Raw genomic sequence first — 16838 nt, forward strand, 5'->3', positions numbered from 1 at the left:
TATGGAGATGTTAATGTTAATAATTGCCTCTGCTGTTTCTGAGAGCTTCCCAGGCTTGTGCAAGGGGCCTTGATGTTAACGGCAAGTTTTGCAGGCAGATTTCTGCAAGTGTTTTGAGCTCTGTGAGTGATGTGAGCTGTGAGAATCTACTTGTTGCAGCAACTTGTGAGAGAAGTGGTACAAGTACATAAACTGCCACCCCCGTCCCACCTAGAAGGTGGGAGCTGTGAGATTTGCTTTGCAGCTGGGGTAGAGAAGTCAGGGTCACACATCAGACTCCTCTATGGCTGGTACCAATTGGTTCTCATTACAAACCCCAACAGCTAGCTCAGCACAACACGGGGGATTGGCTGCATCTGGCAAAACTGGATTAATTCCAGTGTGCTGCATAGCTCCCAGCTGGCTGCGATCCTTGGCAGAAGAGGCTTTCTCTTTAAGAGTTAATTTGAGTGCTCTCAGTCCATATGTATGTCTTCCAGCATGGCTGGTCTTGCTGCAGCTGTCAGATGATGGGGGGCCTTTCTATACATTGTTCTGACAATAAGCATTTGTGTGCTGGTGTAATGGAAACACTTTCTTCCTTTATTCATGTTATATTGTGCTTCATCTCCTCTTCACACTTCTGCTCAAACACGCAGTGCTTCTACATAGTCTGTGTGAGAATGCTCCATGGAGGCTCTGTGTTAAGGCCCAGTTTACCTGGAAGGCTGTTTGTTTGTTTAAGAGGAATACTGCTATTTCTGTAAGCTTCCATTCAGTGCATTTTTTGGATGTGTTATTCTTTAATTTAAAAAAAAAAAAAAACAACCTTTCTTAGAATGCTAAATAAAATTAATGACCATTGAAGTGCCGTGAGAGTTCAGTGATGAGTTACATCAGAGAAACAAACCTTATATCTTCCATCATTTGGCCGCTGTGCTGCCAAGCTTCTAATTTAGCAGTGCCCAGTAGTGCACCAAAGTGAGTCATGAATTCTTCAGTGTAATTACCACGCAGTGCAAACCATGGCTGCAGAAGTCTGAACCTCTTCCTGTCTGTCGTCCTTCCCCTCCTACTTGCTTCTCAAATACGATGTGCTTTGCAGGAAGGCTGTGCTTAGCATCACAGCTTCAACTCTGTTTGGAGCTGATGCAATTAAAAACCAGGTTCTGATTTATTGAGTAAAGTTCCTGTTTATCAGACTGTCACAAGAGGGAGAAATGTCTTTTTTGTGCAGCTGGAGCTTTATTTTTAGGGAGCATACCCTGGCAGAGACAGCCACAGCAGGGTTGCCTTGATGTGAGATGTGTACATGCTGGGAGACGTTCTTGTTGAGGCTTTAAAATTAGCTTTTCCTTGAAACTGATTTTTATATCCTTCTGTTTGTCTTCCCTGCATGTTTTGGAAAAATGCTCATGGCATCAGGCAGTTAATGGGGTGATTGGAAAGACCATGTGTTTGCTCAGGATGTGACCCTCGTGAAGAACTCATTGCAGAGAGGTCCCAATGACTGTGTGTTGGTACATTGTGAGGGTGTCCCTGCAGCAGGGGACTGCAGAACTGTAGCTGTGCCTTTGGGTGGGTTCACAGACTGTCTCTAACTTTCACTTGCTTTGGAAATGTAAGTGCTCAGATTGCTTCTAAGTGAGTACAAAGTAAAAATTCTTAAGTTTGCTATTAAAAAAAAAAAATGAAGCTATCAGGAGGAGGTGGGGTATCAAGGACACAGCGTGTGGGTCTGGTAAAGGATCTGCAAACACAGAACAGCCTGAGTTGGAAGGGACTTGTGAGGGTCATTGAGTCTGACTCCTGTGCTCCAGATTAATTCTTGTGCTTTGAAACTCTGTACACGTGAGAACACCTTCCAAAAGAGTTTACAGCCTTGATGCAGGTGTATGTCAGGAGGAGATGGCACTGAACGAGACATGCTTGATGTCGTGTGCCACAGTTATGTGAAAAGCTAAAGTAATCATTGAAGGGAGGATGGGAATCAATGGCTCAGTGAGAGCTGTGTTGGATAGGAAGCATAAAGGGGAACTGCTGATAAAGGGCTTATGAGAGATGAGGCAAAGTGGATCAAATCCACGAGGGTACTCCAGGCAGCGGGACAGCACGAATAATCCCTGTCCTACTCACTGTAATTATAATAGCTGCCTTGGAGAGATGGGTTCGGTCTAAATGCTGCATTACTTTGATTCTGTCAATTAAAGTCTGATGCGATTAAATGGAACCCCTGCTCGATGTACTCGACACTGCAAGATGTTGAGGAGCCTGGCCCCAATCCAACAAAGCACTTAAGCCATTCCATTAGCCTAAATGGCACTACCTGTATGCTTAATTTTAAGCACACACTTAAGTGCTTTGCTGGGTTGGTGCCAGTGTGTGCAATGGGTGGCAAGATCGGGTTCATAGCGAGCTGAAATCTTGCTTTGGTTTTTGCTCACGTGAGATCTGTGTGGTTTCACTTATTGCCTCTTAGGCCAGCTCTTCAAGTTGGGATTTCAGTAAAAGTAAGTGGCGATTCTGAATAAGCCACCCCCTGAAAGTGCTGCTCATGCAGGATCTTTACAATGCATGCTATCAAAACATGTTCACCTAGAGTACTGCCAAATGGAGCCCTTCCAGTTAGCAACACTAAAGCATCTGAGCTGATTAAGTACAGAGTCTGACACTGTGCAACCTGTGAGCGTTGTCTGGGAGCAGCTGAAGAGCATTTGCAAGGGTTGATGTTCTTGACTGAATGAAGACTGCGTGGCCAGATGCTTAATGCTGTTCTTGGATCAAATTGAGCTATAGTTTATATACAATTGTGTTAAAAGTGTATCATAAAATATCATAATTATTATCACTTGGTTTATATATTCTTCTCCAAAAACCCGAAGGCACTGTGGATTCAGAAATAAGCACATTCACAGAGTCTGGGAAGATGGAGGTCATACAGGTGCCAGAGTCTGCTGAGAAATTTAGAAATGATTTACTCTAAATTAAAGACAATGGACTTGGAAAGGACCTCAGGAGGTCAGTTGGTTCATCTGTCTCTTCAAACCACCAGCACTGTACATTCCCCGGTCTCCCTAAGCTATCTATTCCAGGGCAGAAGTATTTTACCCTTAGAAAGTATTTCCTGATGTCCAAATTGAGTTTCCCTGGCTGTAATTTCATCTTATTTCTTGCCTAACCTGCCATGCACATGAGGAATAGATCCTTCCCTCCCCTCGGCAGCATCCCATCACAGCAGTCTCAGGGCAGTGTTGTGCTGCTGTTTCTCAGCCTGAGTCTCTTTTCTCTTCCTTCGTTCTTGTAATTATTTATGCTCCTCTCATTTCCAGCCCTGTGGGATTTGGCCCTCAGAAATACCCATGAGGGAATAAGAGTGAGTTTGAGACTGCTCTCAGCATTTAGGCCATCGAGTCTGGGCAGAGGGAATCCTGCTGCACTGCCTTGCCATGCATCACGGCACAGAGCTCCCAGTTCCTGTGCACGTGGCTCATCATTTGAGATGACCTTCTTCATTAAAGTAATACTTCAGCAAAAAGACAGTTTAAACAGTTTCTTCCTCAGCAGCAAGAGATGCAGGTGATAAAGCTGCTGTCAGATGCTGTGCTGTTGCGAGTTCAGTGTTTCCCCAGGGAGACCAGGTCCTGACTTTGTATTCTCACTTTCCTTGTGACCACTGTAGCTCTTTGCAGAGCCTCAGTTCTGTTGCTGGATGTTGGGTTTGCTGGGAGGTGGGTGACAAGCTGAGACAGAGCAAACAGAGCACAGGGTGCAACTCTGCAAGCCTGGGCTGTAAAGCCCTGCAGGAAGGATGTGACAATGAGGGGTAGGAAAAGAGAAGGGAAAGCTGCTCCTGGAAATGCTCGGCACTGATTCAGCTCAAACCTATGAATGCTTCCAGGCTGGGGATACTTCAGTACCATTATTTCTATTAGTCTCAGAGCACCCCGGGAAAACTGTGGCTTGGGAAGAGCTCCGGTGGCAGCAGCTGACAGCCACGTGGCTGCAGAGCTGGTTATATTTACAGCCCTGGTGCAGATGTCACCATTCATCAGTGGGCACAGCAGGCAGTGTGGGGTGGGCAGAGGGCTGCTCTGTTGCTGCAGAGCTCGGGGTGCTAAGCAGGGAGCTGGGTGGCTGTGATTATTAAGATGTAATCAGTGTAAGGCGTTATCATTAAGGCAACTGCTTCCATCACCTTCAGTGAGAAACCTGGCTCCGGAACCTTTCCTTTGTTCTTTCATTTTCTGTGTTGGGAAATGGAAGCAGGCAAGAATTCCAGGAGCCTTTTTGTGCTGCGTTTTGGTTGCTGCACAAAATATCAAAGTACTTCTGTCACATAACTTTGGTTAAATTTTGCTGGAGGAAATCCTTCCTTTGGCTCCAAAGTGTTCCCATAAATGAGAATTGGGTTCTTCGTGGAGGTACTTTAGGAAACTTTTCTTTAAGCCTCGCTTGAAATGTATACCTTCTGTTCTCAGACAGACTGCTTCCTTTTTCACTTGGTTCCTATATGGCAAACTTGTTTACTGGATCTTATATAATTTACTTTAGATCCTTCTTAAGAGCTAAGGATTAGGAGATGATGGATAATAGCAATAAAGTTGGATCATGTTTAATATCTTACATACTTTTCTCCTACAGCAGGTTAAATAGCGACCAACCCTTACCTTATAAAGCCTCATTTAAACCTAATACTCAAAGGTAAACACTACAGGAGTTATTCAACTTTTGTTTGACATTGACTTACAATGTTTTCTCAACTGAGGAAAATGAGGAAAACTGCGCTGAAGTGATTGAATTCCATTATCTCTGATTCTGCTCTTTTAAAAACAGATCTCTTCGCCATTTGTCTAAATTACTCCCTTGAGTTTGTTAACCTTTGTAATCATACAGTTTAATTTTATCTTGCTTGACTCAATTTGTATAGTAGACTTGAGACAATGTCTTCATATTCTGAATTTAGTACTCTGGAGGTCCAGTGTGGTCTTCTGAAGTGCTTTGCCAATGCTGGTTTTGGGCTGATGGAACCACAGCAACACCCAGTCTTGCTATTTCCATTGGGAGGTCTCCAAAAATCTCTTGGTAGAGGAACACTTTTAATTTCCAAAATGAAGTGAACTGCAGGGAAATGAAATGACTTGTATGAAATAACACAGAGAATCCAGGAGTCCTCACTGTCACCGGCAGGACCCTGTTCATGGGACTAGGTGGATGCCATGGGGTTTTCAGTACCAGCTATCAGGTATGCACGTGGTGGTAACCTCTCTCCATGTCACAAGGCAACTGTGAAATTCAGATCCAAAACAAGTCCAAAAAAAACATTCCCACCATTGTTGTGTGGAGCCTTACAACCCTGTAACCAGGGTTAAGAATGCTTTCTGCTACACCATGAGGAATGTGGATCTTGTTGCTAGCAACATTAGTTACTTTGGCACTTGTTTATTACAGTTAATTGCACATACACTGTTTTCTTAACAGTTTCATTTTCATTTCATTTCCAAATGACATTTCATGTCATTTCAGCTGGGAAATATCTTAGAGGAGAAGGAAATTATAGGATCAATATTTCTGTTCACTTAGAGCAGGCAGGATGTTACGACTCATGGCTTGGCTTGGAGTGTTCAGCTCCTGGTGTAGGGAAGAGTTTTCTTAGGGCTGGGACTCCCCTGTGTAGGAGAGCTTGTCCTCCTCCTTCCAGCCCTGTGCTGGAGGGGAGGAATTTGCCTGGACCTTTTTTTCCCCCTACAAAACCAAATTGTCAGCTTCCACCCTGGAAGTGGGTCAAAAGAAAGATGCTTGGTTTTTTCATTAATTATTACATAGGAAATCAGATTAATCCTCGCAGAGCCACCTTCCAGCTCTTAGGGTTGTCCTTCAGCCATACTTTGTCAACCAGACAAAGCTCCTCGCTTATGTAAAGCCCTCGTGAAGAACACCCAAAACAAGAATAATACTGCCATAATGAAATACCAAGTCTTGGCACTTCTGCAGCAGCAGCAGTCAGGCGCTCAGCTGCCATCAGTTTCATTAAGAAGAGAAAACACTAGAAACAATTGTAGCACAAAAAATTGATGAGAGAAAAGCAGGATCTCTAGCTGGCCGCAACAGACATCTCTGGTCTGCTTGATTCATCTACTGCAGGTAGGAGCCCTGCGTGGTGATTAGGAAAGAGAAATGTTTGGGCCAGAACAGAATGTGATAATTTTCCTGGTAAATTGAACAGAAATTACTCTTCAGGTGGGTAAGTGGAAGAAAAGGTGCTTTTATTTGAACAGCCTGAGTTGCAGTCATGTTTGGGGCATCAGGCACGAGCAGAGAGAGCTCAGTGGTCTTCAATGGGACAGCATAGGGCTGCAAAGCACCGGTAGGCCCTCAGCAGCAGCGATGGATAACTCAATTTATCTGCGCAAGAAAATGAGTAAATAACAGCAGTGTCCTAAGAGTTATGCCTAATGTTCCTTAAATGTTGATAACTTCATATAGAATTTAGCATGCTGGGCTCTTCCATCCCTGGAGTTCCTTCCAGATGGGATAGCAAAAGCTGTCGGTGCCATCGGCGTGTGTTGGAGTGAGCACGGGAGCTGCTAAATGATGCCTGCTTGCTGCCGAGCAGCTCTGTGTTAGCACAGGGCTGCAGAATTGCACCATTCATCACCAGTGCGCGTTGTTTGAAAAGATCATTTAGTATCTGTCAGGGCTGCTGTAATATTTTTTGGGTAAGGAGTTTAAGTGGGGATATGCGTGCGTGTGCACTTCTGATTAATTGTAATTGTAATCTCACGTAGTGCACTCCTCAGCCTGACACTTTTAAAGCAAGGGTAGGCTGGTTGATTCCTGGAATTAATTATAATTCAGATTTTAGAGTGTGAAACAGAGAGCTTTCTATAAACCCCTTAGCCACAGTTAGAATGTGGTCTGATTTATTATATGCTTCTACTTTGCTGTGCTGCGTTGTGTCATGAAATCTTTAGGAATTTATTGTAGGAAAATGGCTGCTTTTCACAATCTTTGTGCAAGGAGAAGATGAAATTGGTGTGTTAATTGTATTTTGATAAAGAAAAACAAAGCCATGCAGGCCTCTACTCCTTGGTGGTAGACATATTACACTGATATTTTTTTTTTGTGGTCTCCCTAATTCAGGGAGAGCAAGAACAACTTCTATCTGCATGAATTCCTTGAGAGTTTTTAGCCACTTAAGAGCTAACACATGCTGGGATATCCTTTATTTCCCTTCCCCTGCAGGAACAAATGACAAATTCCCAGTACTTCAACTGGAGTGGTCTTTCTGTGCTTCCACTTTGGGTGCTGGATTTACAAATGCTCTTTAAACATCCTCGGGAGGACCTGAGGACAATGGCAGCAGAGATCCTCCCTTCCCAGTATGGTGAAGATGTGAAATAAAGACACAGCTGCCAACAGCAGTAGCAGCAGGACTGCTGTCTTAATCTGAATTACCTTTAATGTGTGAACACGAACTGACACTTAGCGATCGTTAATATTAATGACAAAACCTTCCAACTGAGAATTGCAACACGGTGATATCTGAATGCTGTGGAAATCGAGGAGGAAGAGAAATGCAGTGAAATGCTGTTTGGGCTCCTGTAGGGTAGGTAAGTTGTGTGGTTTGGACCTGAGTGAATGTTGGCAGTGATGTGATGGGTGTTGGCGCATATCCACACTGTGTCAAACTCAGTGGGAGCTGCAAGCAGGAACAATGGGATTTTGTCATTAGGCCCTTCCCTGTTTCTCTGGGGGAGATAAGGGAGCCTTTCCCCTGCTTGTCTTTGGCAATAGATAAGATAAAGATCTTTATGAGATAAAACCCAAGTGCAGCCGGAACTTGAAAGAACCATTTCTGAGGAGGCAAACCTGAGCTGGCATCAGTTTGAAAAAGAAAACAGTCTATAGATTTATACTCTGTTGTATGAGAATTATGGTTTTGGTAGTAAAAGCATATCCCAGTTGTTGGTTCCAGATGTGTGTTCTTTTGGAGTCTGCAGGGCTGCACAGAGGCATCACCTGCGGGTTGTAATTCTTTCCCTTGGATTTTGGAGGCTGGGGAAGTTCAGTTGCTTGCTCAGAGATGGCCTTCATACCACATTAACATGCGTGGCAATCATTTGCAAAAGCTGCTGACCTCAGCAGGCTGCAAGGCTTGTGTCTTCCATGGGTGAGTATTTCCTGAACTTCTGTTTTGTAGTGAGAGGAGGATCTCTTGCAGCTCTGTCATTCCTCAGTATTACCCATCAATGCAGTGGTGGCATTCCCAGTTTTTAGGTGAACTCACAATGGAGTGGTGGGATGCCCTTTTCCTGGAAGGTTCCCTCTCTGAGGCAGGAACAGAGGAAGAGTTCAGATTATCCTTTTTTTTTTTTTCTTCCTTGCAGATTTCTTCCCATTTCCTCCTCCCTAATTATCTGCATTGCTGCTCTGTGTATTATCTACCTCACCTCTCATGAATATAATCTCTGAGGGCTGTGCTAACATGTTTTGCCTTCTGTTCAGAAATCCAACCGGTGCATGTGCAATATTCTAATAGCACATACAGGGCAGGCTGTGTTCTGAGGCTACATGATGAGCTCTGACTGAAGCCCCAGGGACAGATAACCCAGATACAGCCCTGGATTCCTCCAGTAGCTCGGTGGTAATGAACCATTCATTATGCGAGTGCTGGAGCACCTCTGCTTTCTTTGATTAATGTTATGCAAAATATAATTTAGGTGTTCCACCGTCTGCTATTTCAGGAAATATTTCCCTTCTAAGTGAATAAATTCTTTTGTCAATAACCTGGGTAATGCAGTTTTCCCATTAGCAACATTCCTGGGCATTCTTCCTGGAGCCTGCAGGGTGCCTCTGTGGAGGGTGGGAGTTGCACCCTGCAACCCAGAGCCAAGCTCAGAGGTGAACATCTGAACACTGAAACAGAGACAACTCTCTATTAAACATCTGTATGGAGGGCCCCCATTGAAAAGGCACAATGGCCCCTTAGTGGAAAGATGCACATGAACCAGAGGGATCTCTGGTTCTCAGAGGGGCAGAAGGTTGGCTTGCTCTTGATTGGGCTGGATGGACACGCTTTGGGCTTGCTGGAGTGCTGGAGCTCCTTATGTTGATGCCTGGCTGTCAGCAGCTGGCTGGAAGAAATGAGGCACGTGGGCTCAAGGCTTGCTGAAAGCAGCTAATTAATTGGGCTGAAAGCACGAACCAAGTGGAAGAATGTGCAGGTATGGACATCAGGTATCTTCCACAATGGGTTGTAATGGAAAGTGGCAGAATGTGCTGGCAATAAAACACAAAAATGAAGTGTGTTCATTAAATCTATTAAGCTCAATTAGCAGTATGAAAGGTGCTGTATTGGTTGCAGCTAATACTGAATTCAAATTATTTTTTTTTTAACACTAGTGATTAAAAAATTGGCTTAATCTCCTATTTAAAATCTGGTTACAGTATTTGTATTCAGGGTCATAAATAATGAAATAGTGTGAGTTACTTAGCATTAATCACCCCTCTCCCAGTTGCTGGAGGAGGATCACGAACACGAGCCCTGCAGTTCCCAGCAGCCATTCTCACTGCCTTTGTGAGACCTCTCTCTAAAACTCTTTTGTATCATCATCCTCACCGAGGCAGAAAAGGAACAGGATTATATTATATGCATTCCCTTCCAAAAAAATCTGCTCTTGAATGCTGACCCACACTTTACTTTTATATTTACTTACGCTTTTATTTACGTACATTTACTTTCATTAGGGCTGTTCCCAGTTGGCAGGGGAACGAAGCCCTAATTGGAGGCACACACACAACAACATCCGTCTGCTGAAATAGCTTGTTGGCTCAGAACTCACTGAGCTGTCCCAACGAAATAACTTCTGTGGGTGTGAGCTGTGTATCCCTTGGGGTGTGCATGGTCAGGATGTACCGCATCTTCCCTAATGCAAGCCAGCCCTGGGCTTGGGGCAGTCAACTGCACTGGAGCAGCCCAATGGGTGATGGGCTCTGTGCTGAGCTGTGGTGTGAATGTGGGATCAGAGGGAGCTCTGCATCAGCAGTCCCATGCTCTGAGGCCCCACTAAAGTGTTCCCTGCTTCTGGCAGTGTCAGATGAGGAAAAATTTGGCTTGCATGGAAGGGTTTGAAATGGCTCTTGGCTTTTGGACTTGGACTCCACCCTTTCTGTGAGTGCTGATCTGAATGTGAAACTGGACAGAGCGCAGCTTTAAAAGTGAGGGTGAGATCTCACCTAGGGAAAAGCTTCTTGCCTTTAATTACGCTTTCCATGCTGGCCTCTTCCTCTTGCTAGCTCTGAGTGCAAATGCTGCTGGTTCTCAGCACTGTGCATTCCCTGCCTTGGCACAGTCAGGCTTCTTGCATTTGTCTTGGATCAGCTAAAACCAAACGTGATGGAAGGCATTTTTTTTTTTTTTAAATGAGCAGTTGGGTTCCTACTGCTCTTTAGGAAGTCAGACTATATCTGCTATGTATTTTAAATATCTCTTGTTTCATATTGAAACTACATGGGGGGGAAAAAACCTCTGTATTGTTTCTGCATCTTTATCTGAACTGCAAAACAGGAGAGGGAATAGCCAAGGTGTACAGATGGTCCCATCTCTGTAAAAGGATTGGATAAAATCCTCGTCTGTTTTGTTTAAATGACTGGTACAACCAAGTTCTCTCCTTTTCCTTTCATCTGTATGAAAAACGAAGAAGCATGCATGCTTTCTCCTTCCTTGAATGGTGCTTATACAGGGATGAGAACTGTGGCTTACACTGACATAGAAATGGCAATTAGAAAGTGTAATTTTTCTGTTCTTGCAAGAAAAATGAAGCTGATCTGTACTCCTGGTATTTTCATGTGCCAACACAAGCATGCTGTGTCCCTGGGAGATGGACACCACGAGACAAACGTTGATGCTTGTTCTTCATTGTACTGTTGTGCATCACTGCACTGAGACCTCCTTGTGGTCTCCAGACCTACAACTGGATGCTGAATCTTCATTCCACTGATGTTCATGAGATAGGAATTGCCTTTATTTCTGAGATCTGCATTTCTGAATATCTTGGGGCTCCTCTTGGACAGCACCTTGGGAGGTGGGAGTGCTGGAGCTGGGTGCTGCTGCTGGCTCGGTCTTGCTGGTGGATATCCAAAGAAGTATCTGGAGATCCCAAAGTGCACCATCGTTAATTCCTTTCTCTCCTAAATTAAATTAGTGTCTGTGCCACTTTGGGGATCTCTTAACTTTAAAAACTACCCTCTAACAGTGCCCCCATGGGGGGGGGGGAACTGGGCCCAGTAAGATGGAGAAAATACTTAATGGCATTTCTCCAGACTTGGTTAGAATGTAATTTATTCTGGGAACAATGGCTGTCATTTTAGTACTTATTTATGAGGGTGGTGAGGGGCCCACCAGAAAGTGAATCTCCCAAAACAGAGCAGCCCCCCAAAGTCATTTATCCTAACTTGTGTAGCAAGGCAAAGAACAGTGAGGTAGGAGAATTTCTTCTAGTGTAAATGAGAAGCAACTTAAACCCTATTTCAGGATGATCCTGATTTCAGAGTGTGTGAGCAAACATGTTGGTGGAAGTGAATGGCTGCACATGGGAAAGAGGTATTTTTCCACCCCAGCTGCTGGGTTTGTTCTGGCCAAAGGCTGAAGCTCAGCAGTGTGGTTTGTCTGGACAAGTCCCAGCTTTGGCATCTGAGGATCAGCAGCAGTGCTGGCAGGGCTGCTCACACCCAGCCCTGCCTGTGTGCTGACCCACTCCTCAGGGGATTTGTCTGATGCAGACTTGTTGGGCAGATTGTGAGCTCTGCAGCCCAGCCTGCTCCTACGCTTTGTTATTAATCTAAAATGCTAGGTGGAAAGACAGCTGTTTTGGTTAAGGAGGTGCTGCTCTGTTCAGTGCTGTGTGTGCCACGTGGAGCGTGGCTGCTGCAGGGCTGAGACAAACCCACGTGGAGCTGCAGCCCTCCCAGCCGTGCGCTCCATATCTGACCTGTGGCTGCATGCGTGGTTGGGTTGTGTGGCTTGGAGGACTTCCTCTTGTTCCTCCATCCTCTTCAAATTGCCACGAGGTGTGATTGTTGCTGTAGGGATGGATGAATGATAAACTGCTTCATCTCTCTGTGGGCTGCAAGAAGGGGTGTGGGCTGTGTGTGTGCGTGCCTGGGCTGGGAGGTGATTGGTGTAGTGCCCAACCAGGCACAGACCTTGTGCAGAGAAACTGTTGCTTATGAGGGCTGTTTTCTAAACACAATGTTGAGAAAAATCTGTGTCAAATTTAGAGTAGGGAGAAGTTTGGTAATATTTGTGAAATGTCACAGAGCATTTCAGAGGCAGCTTTGACTCCTTTTGAAATGGTTCTTATTGTGTTTTGCAGTAGAAGTAGGATTATGGTGTCACCTTATAAATTAAGCAGATGCAATGGTGGACTCTTTGCAACAAAGGAGTGCTTTTCATGGTGTGGATTGATTCTCAAATCCCAAATGGGGAACTTTTTATTAGGAACTTTTATTATTGGAGCAGCTAGCAAGCAAAATGTGATGGGTGCAAAGCTGTACCTCATTGTGTTTCAAGGGCACTCCCAAGAAAGCAGTGCTCCCTTGAAATTCCCATATGCATAAACTGAGAGGGATTGGTGTTGTGTGGTAAAGAGGTGGGAAACACCCTGAAGCCCCATTGGTGAGGAGAAACCACACACAGTGCAGTTATTGTCTGTTCTGGGATGTTCTCCTCTTTACTACGACATCTAAATAAAAGCATTTGCTTTTATCCTGCAGTGCTGCGCATCTGAATCTGCTTTTGCTGACATCTGTGGTAAGATGTGTTATTAAATCTGGGCTCGAGCCCATTGATAAATCCTCCAAGCACTTGTTTCCCTGTGGAAGGCAGAGTGGCCTCTTGGCTCCTGTGCTCCTTCTCCAGCAGAAAGCTCTGCTGGTGCAGTTGGTCTCCACCGGTGTCTGTTGTAGCAGAGGTTTCCTGCCAACATCTGCCATAACTGTCCTGCAGGCAGTGGGGTGCTGGGCTTGTTACGATCACTTGGAGAGGTGGAATTGTATTTAGGATGTATTCATATGAAAGATCTGGCTTGCAACATACCTGGGGCTAACATGTGGCTTTAAGCTGATGAAATGTGTTACCACAATAATTGAAAACAACTTGATCCACCCCAAGCTTTCCAAACAGCGTTCTCAACATGGGCTTACGTGGGTCTGATAGCCCTGCCTGGCATGACAGCAAGGTGGGCTCCAGCCCAGCATTGCCTGGTGTGCTCAGCATCCTCCTCTGTGCTCCAGGCCCTGGCAGGGGGATGCGTGGCAGGAGGTTGAACGAATGCTGCTGCATTTGCCCATAGCTTCTGGATGCTTCTCTGCTCGTCTCCGAATCTGTGGCTGTGCAACCAAATTGCACTGGAAAAAAGACAAACCTCTGGGAAAGGCCTCCAGCAGCAGCACAAATTATGCAATGATTCGGGCGAGTCCAAACTTGCTGTTTTTCAAAGCGAAATGCAAGGCCAGCTGCTTGTCAATTGCTTTTCCTAATAACAGCAGCTGAAGTGCAAACAACCTCATCCCCCGTGGACAATGAGAGAACAGAGGGCTGGGGAAGAGACAAAAATAAAAATGTTGAATTAAATGGTGTAGGAAAATCAAAGTTCTCTTGAACAGTTTTGGTGCAGTTATTAACTTTGTGTGTGGTGTTTGGAAATCGTGGTGATTTCCACTGTTCGTGCTAGAGCTAATTGGTGGATGTAGAGGAAGATGTAATTACGTCCATTCTTTGCAGGGCTTGTGTGTACGACTGGAGCAGGACAAAGGAGACTGGAAGGAGACCTGGGATGTCTGGGGCTGGGATGCTCAGGGCTGACCCCATGCAGTGTTTTGGGTGAAAGGCATCAGCTATGTGCTATCTGTATTTGTTTTGCCTCTTTCCCCAAATACACCAAGTGAGCAGCCAGCCAAAGCTCTGGAAGGTTATTTGTCATGACAGTGAACCTGTGATTGTGTGGGGATCTCTCACAGATGTCACACCTCCAAGCATTACACAAGCCTTGCAAAATCACTTTCTGTGGCAAACCTGTAAAAGCAAGGAAAGGGGGGGAAAAATTGCATTCCAATGGAGCCAAAGACCATGGCATCTTTAAATGTTATTAAGTCAATAATTAAGTGAATTTGGAGTGTGAACTGTGTATCCACTCTAAATGGATTAATGATATGAGAATTCACACAAAATTGCTGTGTTGATTTTTATGCTAATGGCTGTTTGAATATAAGCTGAACTATTAACCAAGGATAAGTGGAACTAATGTGCCAGCATTGCTATAGAAATGTAATGGAAAGGATGGTCTGCGATTTGCAGAGGGCCTCGTTTCTATGGAGTGGGCTGGGGGCACAAAAGCTCCCTTGGACAGATGGGAGGGATGTCAGTTTGATGGGAGGGCTGTGAAGGGAGGGGTGCTCAGAAGAGGCACGTGTGGATGAAATAAAGCCCAGGGGAGGGGCGGAACTCAGCTGTAGTGACATGGGAGATATCCCCAGTTTGGTGTGAGATCACCAGTTTGTGCTGAGGCTGCAGTCGGTGACCAAGGAGCAGATGCTCCCAAGATCTTGGAGATGGATAAACCTATGTTTATCACTGTTTTAGGCAGGTCAGCCCTGGTTCCATGTCATGCTGAAGGCAGTGCAGTGAGGACAGGGAAGCTGCTCCAGCGGCCCAGGAAATGTGCTGGGTGGTGGAAAGAGGCACTGAGGGTAGGGATGGCATGAGAACAAGCTGAGGAAATGCTAGCTGGCTGCCAGAGTATTTTTCCAAACAACAAAGCTGGTTGATCCCTATTACTTGAATCATTTAGATGTAAACTGGACAGAAGCACTTAAGAAAATACCACAGAGCAGATTCCTGCTTTGGCAAGCTGGGATGACTGAGTCAGTCTGTCCAACTTTTCCTTCTTGGAGGAGATGGCTGAAATAAGGCTCAGGCTGTGTTAGCTGCTGTCCTGGTGCCTTGCATCCCTCCCTCTGCTCTCAGAGGAAAGAGCCAAGGTGCAGGCTGGAGCCTGTGTTAGGCTGAAGGCAGGCTGGAAGAGGGGAAAGAGAGGAGAGGAATGTTAGGAATGGCAAACTGATGGATCTCCTCAGGTGTGCCATTGTAGCTTCATGTTTCCTCTATCTATGTGAAAGTCAGGGGAGAAGGTGTTTCCTCTGCTCTGATCATAGGGTATCTCAAGTTGGAATGGAAGGGACCCATAAGGATCATCGAGTCCAACACAGACCTCAGAGCCAGGTATCAGCCATCCGAGGAGCAGATCTGCTCCTTGTAGAAGAGTACCCACCTCTTCTCCCCAAGGCTGTAAGCTGTACATTTAACATGGCTTTTGGTTTGGAAATGAAGCTGTGAGTTCTCTCTGTGATGGTCTCATGTGATTGCCAGAGGCTGGGAAAGTACTGGAGCTCTCAGAGCCATCAATTCTCCACTGGAAGCAAGGTTAGATTGGGCTCCATGGGCTCACATGTAAAACCAGCAGTGCCTTGTCAGAGAATAAATCGGTGCTTGGAATTTATGAGCAGGTAGTGCATTATAAACCCTGGAGTAGGTGATTAAGGGCATTGTCCATAATGTAATGCTGCTGATATTTAAAGGAAATGTAAATAAATCCTTAATTGTGGTTTTCATCCTTTTTGAGGCTTCTCTGGCAGAACCACAAACAAACAATAGCAGCATATAGTTGCTTGGGAGTTAAGCTGCTTGATTAGCTAATCTCATCTGAGTCATAATGATAAACTGGATTGTAGGCATTTCGTGCTTTATTAAAGTTAGTATGGCTCTGCTTCAAGGTCAGAATTCTTATTCCTCTAACTTTATAAAAATGCACACTTGAAAGAAACTGAAGTTCCCTTGTATTATACGTTGCAGGAAATACCAATATTTGTTGTTTAGAAGCATGAAACATACAACACGTCATACAGCTCTGGGTGAAATTCCTCCATTAATGATTTGGGTCTGATTGTTGATACACTGAACCTTTATTTTTTTTTCCATTCAGAGCCCAAACTCCTCATCCTGTTTTGCACTTGGAGCAATGTACCCTTTGACACATGGAATGATGTGCAAATAGCTCTTGGAAAAAGAGAGGATGGATGAAGTCAGGCTGTGAAGGACTGCATCCAGCAGCAGTGAGTGCCTCCATAAGGATGAGGGGTTTGGTCGGGTGGGTTCACCAGCAGAGAAGGTTGGGAACAGCTTAAAATTGCAAGCTGCTATTTTCCTATGTGTCCTTTCAGTGCCATACATATGTGCAGCCCTTAATGAGGTTTTCATTATTGCTACTTAATATGCAAGTTGTTTTAGAGCAAGTGAAACTTGCCATGGTAATGAACACTTAAGCAAAACACATTTTTCTTCACCGGCCCATTACTATCTAGAGAGAGCTAATATCTGGTAAATGATTTTTCTCCCAAAGATAATGCCCAACTAAGCTGTTAATGCCTCCTCCCATGCAAAAGTGATGTCAGGTCCCCTAAAAATAGGAGTTTGGCTTTGGGACTCGTGTATCTAAAAACAGAACACAAAGTCTTACAGCCTTTCTTCTTGCCTTTAGTGCCTTCGAGAGATGGCAGGGTTATGCTTCTGAGCTTTTCTCCAAAGTCATCAGAGCTCAACACTCACTTCTTGTTTTGCTTTGGTTGTTGTGAAGGTTAAAATTCTCAGTTAATTAAATGCTTTCAGTAGGTGAGGCTCTCAGAAAGGTGCCAAGAACAACAGGCCTTGTTGTGGCTGCCAACCGGTGGTGGCTCAGTGAGACAGCAGCACCCTGAGGATGCTCTGCCCGATGTGTTGGGTAGAGGACTTCCCTTACAAGCTG

General features: G+C 44.9%; 1 long non-coding RNA gene across 1 annotated transcript in view; it reads left to right on the forward strand.

The window, feature by feature from the left end:
* The window catches only part of LOC149915782 (uncharacterized), a 33959-nt gene that overhangs the window by 11408 nt on the left and 5713 nt on the right, over positions 1–16838 (forward strand). The window contains exon 2 of the long non-coding RNA XR_016471535.1: positions 16020–16149. This is a non-coding gene — a long non-coding RNA (uncharacterized LOC149915782). The remainder of the gene's footprint in view (positions 1–16019; positions 16150–16838) is intronic.

The sequence above is a fragment of the Phasianus colchicus genome, chromosome 16 (genome assembly GCF_987193195.1).
Source record: "Phasianus colchicus chromosome 16, bPhaCol1.hap1.1, whole genome shotgun sequence".
Taxonomy (NCBI): domain Eukaryota; kingdom Metazoa; phylum Chordata; class Aves; order Galliformes; family Phasianidae; genus Phasianus; species Phasianus colchicus.